At 40.3% G+C, this 21,741-nt stretch overlaps 1 protein-coding gene across 1 annotated transcript in view; it reads right to left on the reverse strand.

Moving 5' to 3' along the window:
• Window positions 1-9,744, reverse strand: part of LOC119646705 — a 203,492-nt gene extending 193,748 nt beyond the window's left edge. Inside the window, exon 1 of the mRNA XM_038047282.1 lies at window positions 8,974-9,744. The gene's annotated coding sequence lies outside the window, so the exon portion shown is untranslated. The remainder of the gene's footprint in view (window positions 1-8,973) is intronic.
• Window positions 9,745-21,741: the final 11,997 nt, after the last annotated feature.

Below are 21,741 nucleotides of genomic sequence, written 5' to 3' on the forward strand. Positions count from 1 at the left end.
TCGTCCATCCTCATGTAGGGGGCCAAAAATTCTTCGGAGGATTCTTCTCTCGAACACGGCCAAGAGTTCGCAATTTTTCTTGCTAAGAACGCAAGTTTCCGAGGAATACATGAGGACTGGCAAGATCATAGTCTTGTACAGTAAGAGCTTTGACCCTATGGTGAGACGTTTCGAGCGGAACAGTCTTTGTAAGCTGAAGTAGGCTCTGTTGGCTGACAACAACCGTGCGCGGATTTCATCATCGTAGTTGTTATCGGTTGTGATTTTCGACCCTAGATAGGAGAAATTGTCAACGTCTCAAAGTTGTATTCCCCTATCCTTATTCTTGTTCGTGTTTGTGTTTGACCAGTGCGGTTTGATGTTGTTGGTTGATTCGTCTTCGGTGCTGACGTTGCCACCATGTATTTTGTCTTGCCTTCATTGATGTGCAGCCCAAGATCTCGCGCCGCCTGCTCGATCTGGATGAAGGCAGTTTGAACGTCTCGGGTGGTTCTTCCCATGATGTCGATATCGTCAGCATAGGCCAGTAGTTGGGTGGACTTGAAGAGGATCGTACCTCTTGCATTCACCTCAGCATCACGGATCACTTTCTCGAGGGCCAGGTTAAAGAGGACGCATGATAGCGCATCCCCTTGTCGTAGACCGTTGTTGATGTCGAATGGTCTTGAGAGTGATCCTGCTGCTTTTATCTGGCCTCGCACATTGGTCAGGGTAAGCCTAGTCAGTCTTATTAATTTCGTCGGGATACCGAATTCTCTCATGGCCGTGTACAGTTTTACCCTGGCTATGCTATCATAGGCGGCTTTAAAGTCGATGAACAGATGGTGCAACTGGTCCTCACTTTAAGAAAAAACCGCAATTACACACCAAACTCAAATATTGCCAAATTGCTGGACGGCTAGTCACCTAAATAGTTAATTCTTTAGTAAAACTATTAAAAGAAAAAAATTCCGGTTTTACTATAGATTTAGTGTGAATTTTTAAGAGAACTTCACGATTTAAGATAAATAAATATTACGTATTAGGTTAATTGGTTTAATAGGTTAAGATATAGAGAGAAAAATGCAGAAGAGTAATAGTTGTTATAACTGAGATCCTAAAGTGAACAAAGAAGAAATTATTGGGGAATTGAAGCTCAACTGCTTGCAAAAGAAATACGTGTAATATGTGAATAGCAAATATGAAGTAGTCGTGAAAAAATGAAACCCCGAGAAGTATTATACTTACTACATAGAAGAATCGCAATTGAGGTAGCCAGTAATTAGATGTTAAAATTGCCTGAAGTATGAGCATCCTACACTACTAATTACAGGGGCTACCCTATCCACGTTGCAATTAACATAAAACAGATATGTAGAAAAATTATTTCAGAACTACCGCACCTTTCAAACTTCTACCGGCTGATAACTGCAAAAACATATATGCTGCTATATGCTTCTATGATGACGAATATAAAACTCCACCTCCTAGCGCAAAGCTGGGCTTCATTGAGAAACAGGAGAGCTTAAGATAGCACTATATGCAAACAAAATAAAACAAACTAATTTGTTACCACTCCCTCTCATGGATCTACTATTTCTTACAGAAGACATCAAGAGGATCAAGAATTTTTTTCTCGAGGATACGAAACCCTTAAAAAGCTGAAGCTTTTCCTACCTACTTATCAAAGAAATTGCAAACATTCAAAGTCTTGAATTTGCACTGAAACGATAACTTTGATTGATTATAACCTTATTAATAATAGTGTAATTTACAACAAACCAGGATCATGCTCTATGTTATAGCCCACATTGCTGGAAATTGTTTTGATTCTAGAATGAACTTACGGGGGTTTTGCTGTCAACTACTAAAAATTATAGTAATATACTATTATTAACTTTATTTGAGCAGATATCATTATGGAGGGCATTTCGGAGCCTGGGCACGATATGGAGGCAACCTATCAATTTTTTTTCGATTTTTCGGTTGAGTAGTTTCTGAGAAATGATCACTTTCGAGACCCCGCACCCCCGACCTTTCTAATAAATATCGAAACTAACATCAGTTTCGGAAAGTACTAACCGTGGCCTTCCATTTGATACCACACATATTTGGTGAAAAAAAATGTACACCCTCCTATTGCATGTATGGGGACTTAAATTTGAAAAAGAATGATTTAACTCACCGTATGGCTGAGTGTTCACAGTTCCCACCTTTCCACCAAATTTGGTATCAATCGCTATAACCGTTTCTGAGAAAAATGTGTGTGACAGACAGACGGACAGACCGATTTTAATACGGTTTTGTTTTTCACAAAACCTTAAAAAAGGTTTTCGGCAACTTTTCGGTAGGTTCTTTTGGATACGCATTGCTTCAACTGCGAAAAGAATAAATGATAATCTATTCGGATGACAGTCAATTTCAGCATTCAATTAGCTGGACTTTCATCAAATTCGTGACTATGGCTAGGAAATTTGTCACACGCAACTATACTCTCTGTCCGCTTGTCTACAACGAAGCTCATTTCGAATCAAACCTCAGGGGACAAAGTTTTGGGCAGGTAACCACTTTCAAACTAGTAGATGTTTATTAATAATCGGTGAGATTTTCAGTGTAGTTTACAGGTTTGAAAATACCGTTTTTCATTAGTAACCCGAAGTTTTCGAAGTAACTTCTCTTCTGCGTTATTTAGTATTCGGTAGTATTCCGTTCTACAACTACAGCTATTTTATGGCCACTCACATGATGATACAGCATGTGATAATTGTAAATGCGCATTCCTATGACCTGACGCCTTCAGATTACCAGGTTCACCTCCATGAAGGTGAAAAATATAGAAATAGATGAAACAGTTGGCTAAAGATGAGATAGGCATAAACAAATTGAGCCCAAACTTCATCAACTGCGTTGAAAGAGACAAGGACTATGTTGGAAAAATATATGAAAATTTTTTCTTAGACTAAGTACTTTTCAGACTTTTTCATCATTTCAATTGCTTTTTACCTGGAGGCAACTAACTACACTAAGCGCTTCGTCGACTTGTAGATAGCCCGCACAGAATATCATCAACTCATATCAGAGATCAAATTTTCTATTTGTAGCAATCGATGGAAAAACTGTTCATAAATGGCCAACAATTGCACCACCTTTTCATCGACTTCAAGGCCATCTTTATTAGTATAACGAGAGTAAAACTGTGCACGGCCATGAATGAATTGGGAATGCCGACAAAATAGATAGGACTGGCTAGACTGACAATGATCAATTTCCGAGTTGGTGAAAATGGAGGATCACAAACTTAAAACCGTTTTTGATAGTCAACAGAGAACATTTCAGCTTAAAAAAACTACATATTCCACTCGAAACGTATCAGCATTGGGGCAAAACTCTTACTATACAAGACAATGGTTTTTCTAGTCCTTATGTATTCTTCGGAGACTTGGATTCTTAGCAAGGAAAATTGCGCCTGAATTCTGGAGAAAAAATTAAATTCACTACAAGAACATGAACAATTTCATAGCCTAGATAACCATTAAATTGATGAGCGATGCTATGGCCGTTTCCGGAAGAATAGGTTGCGGTGTACGGTTAACCTTATCCGCATGGCTAAGAATGATCTAGCTTGGAAAGTGTTTAGGGACAATATCCATGCTATAAATAAGTCGGGAAACCGGAAGCTAAACGCTTCAGGTATGAAAGGTTTTGTGTATTTCTTATATAAACACATTTGAGCGTGCATGTACCCCATGAGTACGTAGCTCGCAATATATGCATATATTATGTGAGAGTATCCACTTTCCGGTAATATTGACATTCATAGTCTTGAATTTGGAAAAAAGCAACAAATTTGACCTATTATAACTTTGTTAGTAAAAGTGAGATTTCCACCAGACTTGGTAGTATCATGCTCTATGTTATAGCATATATTATTGCAAAATTTCGTGGTGGCACGATGAACTTAAGGAGGGTTCTGCAGCCAATTATAAAAATTATAATAACATACAATTATTAACTTTATTCGAATAGACATCGATATGAAGGGTATTGTGGAGCTTAGCCATCAAATAGTGACAGCTTCTTGATTTTTTTCAGATTTTTCGGTTGAGTTGTTTCTAAGAATGTGTCCATTAAAGAGATGATCAGTTCCGACCCCCCGCACTTCTCACCTTTCAAACAAATATCAAAACTAAGCATGGGAAGTACTAATTGGGACGTTTCGTTTGATATCCCACATGACTGTATTTGGTAAAAAAATTACATCCCGCTTTTGAATGTATGGGGACCACCTTAAATTCGACATATGATGTAACTCACTGTATGCGTGAACGTTCACAATTTCCATCTTTCCATCAAATTTGGTGTCAATCGCTATAACCGTTTCGGAGAAAAATGCATGTGACGGACAGACGGACAGACAGACAGTAAACCTTAATTACCCACAACCTTCAAAAAGACTTGCTTGAGATGAATGGATGGCGTAGGCTTAGGAATACTCAAGTGGACCATGGGCCTCGGCGTAAAGCCGACATGTGTGGAGTTCCTCATTAAGGATTGTGGTAATGAAATCTCTGGACCAAACGAAATCTGATGAGGTTTTTTAGACTGACCCAGGTAACAGTAAGTAGTACCTGAGTCATTAGCCAATCCTAATAAACTAAAAGACATTTTAGAAAGATTGGTGGTAGGAATTAAAAATTAATAATTAAAAGGAGATTTGACTGCAGATAACTATTATACCAGCTTCCCTCTCGCTTATCATTTTCTCACAATGAAGGAGTTAACCCCACTTGTAGCTTTGAAAAAAATTGACGTTTAGCATATTTTTTAGAAGAACTATTTGAGAAAACATATAAAAATGTAAAAAAAATCAAATATTTTATTTATTTTTTATAATCAAATCGAACCATTAACTTTGACTGCCTGCGATTTTGTGGAAAATATATGTTTTTTAAAATCCTTCAATCAATCACTAGTTTTAACCCTTATTTTACGAAGTCCATCGACATTTTTTGGTTCAAAAGATCTAATTCGTCACAATTTTGGTCATCGGAACATATAAAAATAAGGATATTTTTTTAAAGGCCATTTGTAACACGACTGCGTATTTTTTTCCAATAGAAAAATTCTAAAAGTACACAGATCACTGTAGGTGATCATTCAAAAAAGTTTCGTACTTTAAAAAAAAAAAATCGAGGAAATGGCCAATTTTCTGCGCAACTTAGGCTTAACCCCTCAACGGCTACGTAAGATCATGGACAGTCCTGTATGATACGATTTTAGTACGGTACATCATTTCCGAGGTTTATCACGAAATGGTAAAAAGCTGTTGAAATGCCAACTAGAGACAAATATTCCGATCCAGATGCTTGATTTTAATATAATAGAAAGCAGAGTTAATAGTGTTGATCCCTAATTCGCTTTTTCCATATCAGCTAGAGCAAGTCAGCACTCATAAGGCTTACCTCGCTTGACTAAAGATTTGATAGAAGAAAACCTGATAGAAAGAACCAATATAATGGATATCGTTTGCCAGACACACAACATTGAACATATTGTTACCTCAGTAAACCTGAAAGGTGATTCATTTGGACCATCTTTTAGCATAGAGTTTTTTTTATTCGTGTCAAACTGTCACTTTTATTCAGTATCCTTTGGCAAGTCGTCATGGTAAGGATGACGTCTCAAAATTGTTGGGCTCTACTATGAAATTCAAAATTAGGTAAATATGCTTTTCGTGTACTTGAAAGTATTTATCAAGCAAATCACTGGTGCATTTCTGGTTCAATGGATTAAACCCTAGCAGTTTGGAGAGCCAACACTACTTCCCGGGGGAATCAGTGGTTCATATTTCGTCAATAATTAGGCAGGACAGGACAACCATAGTAACGAATTGCTCGGTATCTGAAACTGAAGCCCGCGATCTTGGTATGTTTTGGTTTAAAGAAGATGGTGCTAATTGCCATACAGCGTGATAAAGATAAAGTGATTAGGAAACCGTTTTAATGGGCACTTGATTTCACATTTTGGCTCGCTCCGTTTGCCGCCTAATTTTGCGGCAACATCTCTTTTTATTATTTTCTTAAGGCTTATATGCAACTTCTGGAAAGCTTGAATCAATGCTTTGGAAGTCCAAGCACTAGGCTCGAAGGCTTTTTAAAAAATTTGCCGCCAAGATGAGCCATCCAATCGTAGTTGCGGGCAACATTTAAACGAAACAGAATTTAAAAAATGTATGCCACGGATTGTTCTTTCTAATTGTAATTGAATTAGATTTTTTTGAATTTGAAAAACGGTTCTAGTATTCTTATTACTAGATAGAATACGGCAGAGGCAACTCACCAGATACTACCTTACATCAGCCGTGAAAGCACGCTAACAGAAAGTGGTTCCTAGATGTTAGGCGCTCGCTTATGACCTAAGCGAGGCACCAGTCGGCTGTTTTTAAGGTTTTGTATAAAACAAAACCTTGTTAAAATCGGTTTTCTATATGTCTGTCACACGCACTTCTCTCCAAAGCGGCTACACCCATTGAAAGAAAATTTCATGGACAAGTGGGAACTATGAAATCCTACGTATATGGTGAATGATATAAATTTGCGTGGAGTTTGAAGGGGACACTCCATAAATGTTTCAATTTTTTTTTCACCTAATGTATCCGGGTGGGAGCAGTTTTGACATAAATTGGGTGATTGAGTGGTGAAAGTGTGCAAACGCAAAGTGAGACAGGACTCATTTTTGGAAACTTCCGAAGCAACAAATCTGATACGCTTGTATAAAATCTAGGCTTCATAATAGTAGTAATAATAATCGTTGGCGTAACAATCCATATTGGATCTAGGCCTTGAAGTGTATTAGAGCACTTCATTCAAGACCGTAACGGTACACTACAGTAGACTGTAGGAGGCAATGTGGTCAGCATTGCGCTCGCCCGAGATTATTGCCCTGATTTGACTCAGGTACTCATTCATAGCTGAGTCGACTGGTATCCGAGGTAAAATTACGATACAAATTCCACTGTCACCAGTGAGATTTGAACCGCGACCTTCCGTACGGTAGCCTGGTGCTCTAACCACTCAGTTACCCCCTTTCTTTTTTCTGTTTAATCTGAACTTCTTCAGACTTGCACGCCGAGTGTGAAGCGGGTGAAGTTGATTATCATCATTGTCTGCAAGGATGATAGATTAAAACACAAAACACAAATTCCAGAGTTTAGGCAAACATAGATAAGCATCTAAGAAGATCGTGACATTTTCACTTTCCCGGTCTTTTGTTCGTAGTTGGCCTAGGATGGAGAATCTACCTACCTACTAAGCCCCGCGACATAGAGAGTTGAACTAACAGTTGCGGAATTTTCCAAAGACATATTAAAAAATATATCAAGGCCAAATTTTGTGATTTCCGTGCTAACTACCCATTTTTACTGCCAATCTTGGTAACCATTCAATTCTCATTTGCTAATAATCACAATAAGATCTTTTCTTCGTGGCGGCTTATTTTTTAATCTCATCAAGTTTTTATTTAAATATTTTTTATTATTGCAAGCCGATTATTTTCCAGTGAATTTGCCAAAGATCATTACATTGCTTCTCGCCAGACTTTTTACTGCTTCAAAGTAAACCGGAAACTCTACTAGTACTTCTACCAGTTCTCGGAGTTCGGACCTATCACTTCGAGTTCTGTCACCACCATCGTAATGATCTACCATAACGTATTTCCGTATTTGCCCTGAAGTGCATTTAGGGATTGGAATGTTGTTGATACAACTTTGGCTATGATCTTAAGAAGGTGGTATCCGATGGTCTTATTAGACAGGACTGTCATAATTAGTGGGATGGTAATAGAAGAGAGGCCGTATACTGCAGTTTAACAATTGGATATTCACAATACCAGCTAATAAGATATGGTATGAAATAAAAGGCAAATAACAGGAGGAATGGACAGCCAAATAAATGCTAGAAGGGAACCAGGATTGGTCTCACCAACATAGAAACTATCTGTGGTAAGAGTTGAGGATTAGAGCCTAAAGTTAAACGGTTCCCAATTTTAATGTTCTACCATAATGGTTATTTTGGGCTTCGATTTTTTTAGACTTTAGACAAATACGAATGTGATTTGACTACTTACGACTAATGGACCTGTTAATTTGCTCCCTTATTGGTTATACCCTCAAATATATGGAATAAAAAACCGAAATGACAGTACACTTTGAACGACCGTCCAGAGGTAAAATTCCGGGGCAGAAAGTTTTTAGTTATTTATATAATACTGCCTTATACTGATTACAGCGTAGACCTGCAAATATTCACACATACAAGGGGTTGCAAGGTTTTCCATTAAGCATTTTGATGAGTTTAGAGGTTCCTACCAAGCCTTTACACAATTTTAGGCCAATTAATTGTATATCTAAGACAGCTTCCTTCCAAACAAATATGCTACGTCACAAATTCTAAAGGGCCCCATTAAAGGCAACATCGTTTTCCATGAAAACCGTGGGGTGTCACAAAGTGGTAGCGATTAAATTATGCACACTTTGGCAGCAGTAACAATATTATTGAAAATTCTTATTAAGATGTAGAACTGATAATTCAAATTAAGATGAAATTAATTCTGTTTTAAATTATCGTGTACTTTTGGCAGGAAGAATTGACTACTTTACGGCTTTAAATCAAACAGATGAGAATAAGACAAAAATTTAGCAGAAAACAGATAAAATTTTCTTCTTTTCTTCCTTCAGTGCAAATTAGTGAATTTTGTAATAATAAGGAGGATGTTGAAGGCGATCAAAGTAATTTATACCTTTTATCTAACCTCTAACACCAACACTGAGAAGCCAAATATCTCAATGCCTATGCATAGAACTAAAAACAAACTGACGTCTATCTTGGTCAAAACTCAAATCACGTGGTATTGTCCTATCCTACTCTTCCTAGGACCGAAGAGCAAGCTCGGATAGAAAATTGTATAAAGTTTTCGGAAAGGATGTAGATAGCTTACATTTAGATCCCTTGAAGCTCGATGTTAGTTGTTGGCAGCTGCAGAATCCCTTTCATAATCCCTTAGTAATCCTTTTGATATTTCACACAGGATACAACGTTTCGCACAAAAATTGTTTTGAAAACTTTCTGAACAGAATACATGTACAGTAAAATTCCACTATCTCTGTACACACGAATATTATCCTTTCAGCAAAGTATTGGAACTACGGAAATATGCGTTCAAATTCGAATCACTTCTCACAAATTTATGAGATGATCGATTTCAATTCAATATTTAGGAAGCATTCACGTGATACACTGATAACTACGGCACTAAAGCTCTCTCTCTCGAATTTCAATTTTTCCGCATGGCATCACAGGACACATCCGGGAAAGGAGGAACACATCACATATCACCGCCCGACATTCAATTTCACCGTGGACTCACTGGTACGTTTGATTTTGCAACGATGATGTATAACCTTTACTTCTCCTCGAAGCCACTGAACACACACCTTTAATTTCTCATCGAACGCCACTTTAACACTAATCCTTCAACTCAGACCCACGCCCTTTCCATCCCCAGAGCATCTATTTCAATAACTCTTTCAGGCTTTCCCACGTTTCACAAGCAAGGTGCTTTCCCCCCATCAAAATTCATTGAAAAAATCGCGTTCCAAACAATTTTTCATTTACAAATCACAAACCAAAAAGGTAGCTTCAAATTTGAGTCTTGAAAATTGGCGCAAGACATCGTGGCGTCATAAACGATAGACGCTTGGAGACTGGATCCAAAATCACAGATTTTCCATACATTCCTACACTCTCTAGAGTCGCCCGCAGAACGACGTGTATGGCAGAGCTAAGCGCTCCATCGTCTTGGAGCTGGGCTCCCCTATGCCGTATTTGTCGGTTGCTGGGTGTTTTGCTATCTCAGAGAAAGCCGGAGACAGTCTCCGGTGAAATTTCTCTTATTTTCCGGCACCGCGTGCACGCTGCGCTTGGAATTTTCCTGGTGATTTTTTAACGAAAAATGGATGGAAACGACGATAACAGCGACGTCATCTTCTTCGTCAATACTATTGCGAGTTGTTATGAGAGACATTTTCCTGGGTACATTGAGGGGCACACTACTAATGAGACCATTGAAATTAAATAATCGCCTTTGGAATAGGTTGGTACTGAATTTTCGGGGATAAACAGAAAAAGGATAACTCATGCTCGGAGGGGTTGGTAATCATCAGAAATCCACATATTGGCACTAAAATGATTTTCAAATCCGCAATGTTGCCTTCGAGTCAACGTGCTATTACCGTGTTTATTTATAATACCATAAGTAGAAATATCCTTTACAGCAGGGTATCGACATTTTTCCTCAAACTAAAGTATATAACAGTACAATTGTACTTCCAACTACGGCGTGGCAAAATAACAGGAAAAGCTTCCGCTTTGCCCAAACCACGTTTATTTGAGAAAAAATTAAACAATCCACAAATGAGTGAAAGTCCTCAAGCAAAAGGACATTTTCGGTATTATGTGGACTCTGTGTGTTCTACGCATGTACTCTCTTCGTTCCCATTCGTACGAGCACCAAAGAGTTGCCCGGGAGAATTCGCAGTCGGCTAGGAGAGTCCTTTCACACTACAGATGTTGTTGTCCTTAAAGTCCTATATTCGATGTGTTCCTTGAATGAAACCCAAACACACTTTCAGCTGCGGCTTGTGAATTGGCAAAGACGTCGTACAGCATTTGCTGAAATTGATAATGTTACGCAATTGGGTTTAGTCAATGCTAGTCAAAGAGTCCTTTTAGGCTGGGGATGTTTTTTTCGTAGCCCTTGAAGCGACTCGCCATATTTTTCACGTTAAATTAGTTTTCCACTTCTTAATTGGCTTGTTTTTAACTCCTTCTTATGGGGATTACTTAGACAAAAAATCATGAAACTTGATCTTCCTGTAATTGGAGGAAGTCGATGACCGTAGTAAGGAGTCCCTGGAATCGTTTCATCGGCATAGTGAGGAGGATTTTAGGACTGTTATAAATAGCATAAGTCGTGGGAAATTTGATATGCGAGCAAGTTGAAAAGGAGGAATGTATAGACGTATTAGAAACTTGATTCTGACGGCCAATTTGAATTTTAAATAGAAATAATAACACCACATTTTGAAGGGGAGTTAAAGGGCCGCTAGAATATCAATTACGAAATTGCGCTTGATTCCGTCCAAAATAATATCGAACCCGTTTGAAGCAAAGAGCGGGATGGAATTCTCATCCAAAAATATCCAGCCAGAAATTAGGGAGAATGAAAATTTGTTGGTTATATTTAAGCACATACATATTGTCTCCCATTAAATTGGGATGAAGATTTTCATACGCAAAAAAATACGGTTTCCCATAAAAGACAATTGAAGAGAACTACGATTTTTAGCGTTGCAAACAATATAATCAAAGAGGTTGAATTCGCGACTCTTACCCCATTCTGGTGTGAAGAAAATTGAGTTCTTTTTAGCACAGCTTTTATTTTAATTTCTCATCGAAAGTAGTAATCAGGCAGTATTTAGTGCTTGATTTACATTTGCAATGATACTCTCCGGTTCCTTTGGTTGCATAAAATCATCGGTAGGTTATGAAGAGTTAGACGAAGTTCTTCAATTATACACTCTCCACGACGAAAACGACGCCAACAATAATTCGCAGCCTTCGTTGCACTTACTCCGCATAGTAGATCGCTGAGGACCTAAAGGACGGCGATAAAATAACAAAATTCCCGTGGTTTCAACGCCCCCCTTCTTTCGGCCATATGTATCCTTCGGCGATGTACTTCGGAGTGGCGCCAGTTCGCCGATTAATCATGGAAATTTATGTTAAGGATAAATGCGGTGACAAATCGTCTAGCCTTGAAATATATGTACATTAAGATCATCGAATTGGATACCAACTTAGTAGTTGGTCGGTACAAGTTCGAGTTGTTTCTCGATGAATGCAACTTACAAGTAGTATTATAGTGTGAAACCTAACTGATATCGCCATATTCTCTCATTTTACAACTTTAAGCGGTTCTGAACCGATAGGCAATCTGCCCCAATCTCTTTACGGAGGCAAAGCAATATTAACCTCCGACTAGTTCCTCACTACACAGTTCATTCTATCCGAGAATGCCGTCAAATCAGATAAGGTTGCCATACATAACATAACCAGCTTGGCATACATCGTCTCTGCTTATTGTCCTGGGCAATTCTTTGTTCCGTGAGACTTACCCACAGGCGGATCAACCCACCCAACTGGAAAATCGTGGTCACTAATCTTAGGGCAATTCAAATGCCAAACACGCCTCCTGGTTTGACTCTTATCTGGACAACAATGATCGCCACCTCACTATGTGAACCGCCATTTACCCTTTACACAGCCACGGTGCCCTCGTAGGCAAAAACAACGCGTCCTAGGTATACAAATTAATCAACGTTTTTGATGCAGATATGGAGAGTGCAATGATCCGTCACACTGACAAACTTGGTGTTATTGTTTATTGTTGTTTATTTTCAGTCTACTTTTAGCTGTCTTTCCTTCCAAATTCAGAACCATTTGACCAAGGCCCATGACCCGAGGACAAACAGATATCATCATCTTAGTTGAGCCCTCAACTACATCATTAGCTGACAATTAATCCCATTATATGAGAAATCTCCCCGCCACCGCCATTACCTACCTACAGAATAAAGTTTGTGATTAGTGGCCAAATCAACATAAATTCGAGCGTAGCTATCCCTAATACCCTGGACAAACTCAGTCATCGGGCCATCCGCCCAATGTCGCTAACAGCACCTCACTTCAAAAGTACCAATCATCAGTTGCTTAGATCCAGACTCTCTCAAATTCAACTTCCTCAAAAGCGCCGCGTTTTGAATGATACTACTTACACCACAGTTTACCAGTGCACTGAAGCGATTCAGGGAATATGTGTCCAGCTTGTGGCGATACTACATCCTTCCTGAAGTATATGTACAAAATCTCAACGCCGGAGACTATTTTGAAATAGGGACACTCCGCAGTATTCCCTCCTTAAAGGAGTAATTCAGTATTCTGACACTTAAATTCGCGAGAGATTCCGTACCCTCTATACCATCCATAGCTACAACCTTTTGCTCAATTTAGAACTAAATCTAAATATAATAGATGTCGGGAAATCCGGTAAAAATAACTTCGTTGCTGACCAAAGTTGCCAACCCTAATGATATCCTGTCCAAAAATATCTTCTCTCCCGAAAAAACAAATCTCCTTCCGAAGAATTTTCTGAAAGCCCGCCATTCCACACTATACGTGCATAACCAGAGCTTTCAGTTACTGCACTAATCGCCTCCTATAAATCCACAATGTCAGACTACTAAACAACTTGCCAAGCTGAACTATAATAATAATAATAATCGTTAGCGCAACAATTCATGTTGGATCAGGGCCTTGAAGTGTGTTAGAGCACTTCATTCAAGACCGTAACGGTACACTAGGAGGCAATGTGGTCAGCATTGCGCTCGCCCAAGATTATTACCTTGATTTGACTCAGGTACTCATTCACAGCTGAGTCGACTGGTATCCGCCGTCAGATCACGATACAAATTCCACTGCCACCACTGAGATTTGAACCGCGACCTTCCCTACGACAGCCTTGCGCTCTAACCACTCAGCTATCCGGACATCTGAACTATTCCGGCAACAATTTCATCATTTCTTTACCCCAAATGGTCTCTAATGCCATTAAGCAGAAGAGGTCTACTAGGTTTGGCAGAGTCCCAACTATTATCTTAAAGAACTGCGCTGTTAGTCCTTTCCTGCTCTCTATAATAATTGTTTACTGAATGGCCACTTTCCAGAGGGCTGGAAGTGTATACAAATAACCCCAGCCTTTAAGAAAGAAACCAAATCGTCTCTTTCCTGATCTTCATCCTGACGACTTCCGCAGACATCTTCTAGGAGATCATAGAAACAATTCTATTTCTGACTTACGTGTTCATTAATCTAACAAATGACTCGGTTGAACACGTCCTTTTTATTGTTAAAACCTGTTCGGTACTAATTGTAAGATGCCAACTTCAGCTTGCCTTTTTCGTATGAAGGATTTGATAACACCGAGTCATAAATTAGATTCCGCCCGCACCCTAATCCTTAGCTTCCTGGCCGTCAAAGGTTAAGGTTCAGTTTACTTCAGAATATATTCGCCTTGATAGAATTTCGCAAGGCTACGTCTGACTTTCAGCCAGGATCCAATCAAAATACTTCAATCTAAGACGTTATCACATATACTTCCACGGAAGGTATTGTGTGCGATCAGGTTCGTCTATATTCGTGTATGGACGTTGTTTACCGGTACTTTACTAAGTGAAAACTTGCACTCAATCTCCCAAAGGGTCAAACAATCATCCTTCGTAGAAACAGAATGAAAACGTCCCCAAAAATTACTTCCAATAGCAAGAACCTGATCCTCAACGTACTCGTATATTCAACTCTAGTCCTCAGAGACAAGTTGGGTTGCTTCCCAACCAAATGGTTAGCAAGCAATGATAACTGGCCACTCAGGAAATCAATTATATCAATAAGTAAAGGGGAGAGGTGAATTCCAGTAACATTGAATGAAATGCAAAACTATCATAAACAGTCGTGTCAATTTCCCGAGATTGCATTGTGAGACTAATTCCTCAAAAAGTTGATGATGAAAGCTGGTACAGGGAGATTACAAGCTTAGAAATAGAGAAAGATGAATATGATGCGAATGGTTAATATATATAAACAAGAAGAATGTACGCATGAGAGACAACCTTGTGAGTGCTTCTTCATCTTACCCCAGCTCGAAAAGGTTGCATCCGAAAGATTGATCTTCGATGCTTCTATTTACTTTCTCGTCACTTCCTAGGAAAGCAAACATGGATATATTGCCGAGGCTATTACACGTTTTTGCTTCCATTAAGCTTCGTCTAGAGGAATTTTGAAGCATAATTCACTCAGTAATTCCTGCTTTTGATTCCCGCCGGGATATGCGGAGCTATAAACAGCTGTGCAATGTGTGTTTTTATGACAGTTACCTGCCACATGCCCGCAGCAATTTGCAGCCATGTGCTCGCAACCACGTGGGCACACATCAACGCACTTATTCGTGGAATTGGGGTCACGCAACTCCGGCCGCGGTCAAACGTGTGCAAAACTTTCCCGTCTCCATAAAATTGCTAAGAATGTGCTGGGAGTTAAACCTCCTGTGTACAGTCTTCTTGGAGACAATCTATCTGATTTCATCATTTCAACTGGCCTCATTATGCGAAGGTGTAGTGAATCCGGAATTGACTTAACAATTTGCATTTCAGTGGGTTAATCAGAGGCTAGTGCTGACTGTAAATTCAAGTAAAAATACGACGGTACCATTCCAAAAAGGGGAAAACTCAATAGTCTTTGTCTTCCAGAGATGACACGAAGTGGGGGTTACTCTAGACACTTATCAAATCAGCCACACCTATCATATATGGTCCGCTAAAATGAGTTTCATTTTTTCCAGGACTTGCAGAGACTCTTGTATTTCGCCTCTGCTGTTCTGTACTCCTGGAGCGACCCATCCCCGAAAGCAAATTTACTGCCTTTAATGTGTTGAGCGACATCCACTTTGGCACCACTGTCAGTAGTAACCACGTTTACTGGATATACAAATTGATCAATACTTTCGATGGTCTGTCCATCAATGCAGATAAGGAGGAATTCATTAGGTCTAGAAATGAATATCTATTTCGCAGTTGCCCTCAAACGCAAACAAAACTGGGATAAACAAAAAGAATTCTGGGGGGACATGCTGAGGTTTTTCAGAAACAGAGCAGAGTTCTGGAGCAGGAGCTAACCTTTTGAATGAAAACGAAGTGGTATTTTTCTTTGTGACATTATTTTATACCTTTTCAGGTTTAAGATACTAAATCTGAATTCTGAATAATTTAGGAAGGCTGGTCAAGCTGAACTTAAGGCGTTCAGCATGGCTTTCATGTAGCTACTCACGAGAAATACAGACACGCTTTTTACGCAAATAGTGAAATCCTCCTTTTCCAGCCGCGATACTTAACTTCGCCTCATATAGTACTTAGCTACTTACTTCACTCTTTCTTTTTCATTTTGGATAATCTTTCTTCCACTTTTTACAGTTTCGTGTGAAACAAAACCTTATTAAAATCGGTTCAATGTCCGTCTGTCAGTCTGTTTGCCTGTCTGTCTGTCTGTCTGTCGATTTACTTGGAAATGGCCGACACGATTGACACGAAATTTGGTGACAAGATGTTGGCTGTGTGTCCTTGTACATGCAGCGGATGGCGCCATTTTGTGTTGAGTTTCAAGGGGTTCCCCGTACATGCGAAAGGAAGATGTACACTTTTTTTCACCGAATATGGTCAAGTAGGATATCATAGACTCGATTAGTACTTTCCTAAATTTATTTCTGATATTAGGTAGAATGTAGGTGAGTGAGGACTCAAAATGTTTGCCTCAAAAAATGAAACAGGTCTCATCCTCATTCCCTTTCCAAGGGAAAACTCTGAAAAACATCACAGTGATGCAACCATATGAAATCCTGACCTCAAAATACATCCTATTCCGATATCTGCACAAATAAAGTTAATTATGGCATATTACCATGTTTTAGAAATTTGCCGAGAAGCTCCCCTTAAGTTCATCCCAGAAGTACAAAATTTGACATCAGCATAGGCGATAATATGGAACATAATTCAGGTTTAAGCTCCAATCATCTAAACTCTCTTTCCGGATTTGGCGTGTTTGCACTCCTACGAACTAAACTTCGATCTATGAGGAACTTAAGAAGGGTCCCCATATATGCAAAAAGGAAGTGTAATTTTTTTTCATCGAATCTGTTATAGCACGTTAGGTCTGGATTAGTACTTTCGAATCAACTTTCTCAGAAATGATCCACTTGAAATTTACTGTGAGCCCCCCTTAAGTTCGCTTTGATTCGTAGAATTTTTCATTAATATAGACTTAAATGAAGCAGCCTACTAACAAGTTTAGTGCGAATCCTACCATTATTAGCAAAGCTCCCTCTTGGCAAGAGTTAGGCGGCGAAGTGTATGGGTCTCCATGGTGACTTGGTTATAAAATGGTCAGAGAGATAGTCCTCTCTTCGACAAATAAAAGGATCCTAGGACTAGGCGGTGGGTACATAGCCGTCGATCCCGATACTCTCAATTCCGTAAAATGGAAATATTCAGATATACTAAATAGGGACTGGGACTTGTTTTGTGAGATGTTGAAGGACCAGGGGAAGATGAGGATTACTTCAGGGATAGCAAAGGGGACTTCCCTAATGCCGGATTTCTGAAAGGCTTCATACGAAAGTCTCCTTGGGCTGGTCATGCTACAAGAGTCGCGCCTGGTTGTTATTTGTTCCGCTATTGAATGAAAAAGCTCGGCATATTGATGCGACGGGAAACCTGAGGTAAGATAGGCCATGGCTTCAACTTTGTCAGTCAATAGTCTTAAGTAAAACGGTCTTGCTTCTTGTGGTGTTCGAAGAGGCTATTATATTGGCGTAGCTAATTGTAAAACACCTAAGACCGAGCTACTTCGAATAATTTCAAGCAACGGGAACAAGGCTGCAGCGCCCTCGAATCACTAGTATGCTAAAGACGCCGAATCGCGATCCCTGCACAGAACGCATGATCTTTCAGCTTTTCCCTCAGCGAGCCCAAACATCTGCAATACTTCTTGAGGGCTACCCGTGCTTATTTTTCATATTAATCAACCAATTTTTTTGTTCCCACTACTAAGAATATTCCTCGCGTACTGTTCTGCAACTTTCACCGAAACGATTGTTTTGTCTGATGTAGGTGTTACCTATCCGAGTATTCCCCTGACTATCCACACTTGATGACCTATTTTATTTCAGTCTTTTTTGTGAAACAGTAAATATATAGGATTTCGAAAAAGCTTGACAACCTACCAGGAATTCTGAGCCCTTCGCTTTTCCTATGGAAAACATTTTTAATTCATTCCCTACGGCCCGGATCGATGGTGATCTCGCCGTGGATTTCAACAAAACGCAAGCTGTCTAGTCCTCTTTAGCTTCTTTGTATTTTCTTTGTTGCATCCCCACTTATATTTGACTAATCTTTAAAAAGATGGGTTTCTATCGGCGTTTGGACTATTTCTCCTTGTTGTCCCTCGCTCTTCTTTTCAAGGTTTTTTGTGAAACAAAACCTTATTAGAATCGAGACGTGTCTGTCTGCCCGTCTCTCCGTCTGTCTGTCTTTTTTTTGAGGAGGAGCAAATCTTCAAAGACACTAGTCTGGACACACCAGCGTGTGGGATTTTTACCCACTAAAACCACCCCCGACTCCCTCCCCGCCCCGCGGAACCACCATAAGGTATTACATCAGCTCACTCTACCTTTGTCACTTTTCTTCTATACGTGGCGCACGTGGCCGCGTTTTTCTCCTCTCCTCTGCGTTTCGTAGTTTATTTTGGATAGAGGCGATTATGAAGTTGACCGCATCCCAATTCTCTTGATGTGCTAGCATTTTCGGCACCAGATTTTCTGGTAGCAGCACCTCTCCTAGAGTCTCCTTTAGATTCCCCTTCCTTCCAAAAATCTCGGACAATGGACGAATACATGCTCTGGGTCCTCTGGGACTCCATCACAATGTGGACAGTCGGGTGAGGTCTCCAATTTAAACCTGTGAAAGTATTGAAAATATCCTCCATGTCCCGTATGAAACTGAATGAGATTATAATTAATCTCACCGTGTCATCTCTCCAACCACTCCTTGATGGCAGGAATGAGCCCATGAGTCCACCGACCCTTTCCGGAGCGTTCCCACCACTCTTGCCATCTATTTATGGATCTCTTCCTTTCAGCCTTCTTCGTCCGCGATGAGGAAGAGGTTGGCTTCGCATTGAATATGTTCGCCATCTCATCTGCCAAGATGTCAATCAGCACCATTCCAGAGATGACGAATGCTGCATCATCTGAGACAGTCCTGAAGGCAGAGCATATCCTCAGGGCTGTCCTCCTGTAGACTGAACTGAGTTTGGTAGCGTTTCCTGACATCCGCAACGCCTCGCTCCAAACTGGGGTTGCATAGAGCATGATCGAGGTCACCACCCTGGCTATAAGCAACCTAGAGGTATGCCGTGGCCCTCCCATGTTCGGCATCATCCTTGCCAGGACCATACTTGCAGTGGATGATTTGTCGCAAACACACCGCACATGGTGCTTATAGCTAAGCTTCTTGTCTATCAGCACCCCAGAGTATTTGATGGTCGGTTTGGAAGTGATGACATGATTCCCGATTCTAATACAGGCGATTAGTGTTAGTGTTAGTAATGAGGACCGCTTCCGTTTTTTCCTCCCCAAGTGTCAGACCAGAGCTCTTTAGCCAACTTTTAACAGCACCGATTGCCTCGCTTGAGTATAACTCAGCATCTTCGAGATGCTTTGCGACAACAACCAGTGCTATGTCATCAGCGTAACCCACCACTGTGGCCCCCGAAAGGGGAAGATTAAGTGCATCGTTGTACATGATATTCCACAGTAGTGGGCCCAATACGGAGCCCGACGAAACACCCGCGGAAACAACGTTCTCCCGGAGTCCGTGATCGGCTACATACCAGAGCCTCCTTTCAGTTAAATAACTATCGACGGATGGCTCAAGTGGTTAGAGCGCTGGGCTGTCGTAGCGGAAGGTCGCGGTTCAAATCTCGCTGGGGGCAGAGGAATTTGTTATCGTGATTGGATGTCGGACACCAGTCGACTCAGCTGTGAATGAGTACCTGAGTCAAATCAGGGTAATAATCTCGGGCGAGCGCAATGCTGACCACATTGCCTCCCACAGTGTACTGTGGTGTACCGTTACGGTCTTGAATGAAGTGCTCTAACACACTTCAAGGCCTAGATCCAATATGGATTGTTGCGCCAACGATTATTATTATTAACTATCGACGATAGCAGGGAGATAGGCGGAAATATCAACCCTCGCTAAAGATTTCCGTATTAGATTCCAATTGGCCGAATTGAATGCATTTTTCACGTCCAGGGTTACTATCACGCAATATTTACTGGTACTGCCCTTTCCGTGAATTGCATCTTCGGCCAAACCAGTAACCAACTTGATGGCATCAATGGTTGATCTGGCTTTACGGAACCCATACTGCCGATTTGAAATACCACCTTGGCTCTCAACAACCGGGAGTAATCTATTATTCTGCAAACTTAGGGGAGTGAGGACTCAAAATATGACCCCCAGAAAGTGTAACAAGTCCCGTTCTCAGAACCTATCCAACCGAAAAATCTGAGAAAAAAAATGTATCTCTACGAAATCTAGGCCTCAAAATATATTCGGTTCCGATATCTGCACAAATAAAGTTAATAATAGTATATTTTCACATTTTAGAAATTTACCCGGTACCCCTCTTATGTTCATCCCAGAAGTACAGAATTTGGCATGCTTGTAATGAAGAACATAACGTACAATTTGGTCAAGTTTGAAGAAAATCCAACTATTATTAACAAAGTTATAGGGGGTAAAACTTTGCCATTTTTTGTGAATTTCGTGCACTCTACAACCTGCATGACGTCATCATCACATCTCAATTCGTCAATACCACAACGAAATGAGTTCTTATGAATGGGTTCCCAAGGAACTATTTTGTTTTAGTTTTTTAGTCATTTGTATATGAATATCGATTACTCCAAAACAGAGATGTGTGCATGTAGGTATATAGTATATGCGTATTAATGTTTCACAAACAAAACAGCCAAAGGGATCGGAACCCAAGTTGGCCTTTGGTTAAATCAAGTAACGAGCGGGGTGAAGCAGGGAAAATTATTATAAAACGAAATGGTCAAGAAGCGCTGGTAATAACAGCAAAAGAGGGTATGTCCTATGCTGATATTTTACAAAGGGTTAAGGCAGATCCTGCGCCGAATGAGCTTAGCCAAAATACCGCGAATTAGGCGGACATAAAAAGAAGGATTGCTGTTCGGACCATCGAGGGAAAAGAAGGATCACTAAGACCTACAAAGGAGTATCGAGGTTTCACTCAGCGAACAAGCGGCCGTCCGCATAAGTCGGCCAATGGTTACAATAGATTATAAAAATCTTGACGAGGTCACTAACAAGGAGGAAACTGTGTGGAAGATGTGCGGAGGAAAATCCGTTGGCGAAGGATAGCAGTAAGAACCCTCTCTGCCTTCTATACACATAACCATATAAGGGGTAGCACCATGTGTGCCGCTTACAGGATCGCTTTAAGTACCCTACGTAAATGAGAGTTATCCACCTAAATCTAAATTACTGACAAGCCGCACAGCGCGTGCGCGTGCTAGCATAGAAAGTGTATGAAGAGGAAATAGATGTTGCTATTTATTGTTTGCGAAAAATGTAAAAGCCTCCATCAGGGCGTTTGGGAGACACACATAAGTGAAAAGGCTGCGGTGTAAGACTGTGGTAACCGAGCCTTTCCACAAGCAATGAAGCATCGCGAACACAATTTGTGAGGGCTAATATCGATGACCTCTACATTTACAGCTGCTATGCCGCTTCAAATATGACAATACCAGAGTATTGCAACATGCTAGATAAACTAGCGGGAGACGCCAAATATCGCAACCCCAAAATTATTGTTGGCGACTTCAACGGTTGGGAGTGGAGTGGGGAAACCGAGAAACAAACGAAAGGAGAAGAATCCTACTCGAGGATTTCTTCTGTCTAAACGTCTCCCTGGCCAATATCGGAAGCATAAATACTTTTGGGCGTAGAGA

The sequence above is a fragment of the Hermetia illucens genome, chromosome 1 (genome assembly GCF_905115235.1).
Source record: "Hermetia illucens chromosome 1, iHerIll2.2.curated.20191125, whole genome shotgun sequence".
NCBI lineage: Eukaryota > Metazoa > Arthropoda > Insecta > Diptera > Stratiomyidae > Hermetia > Hermetia illucens.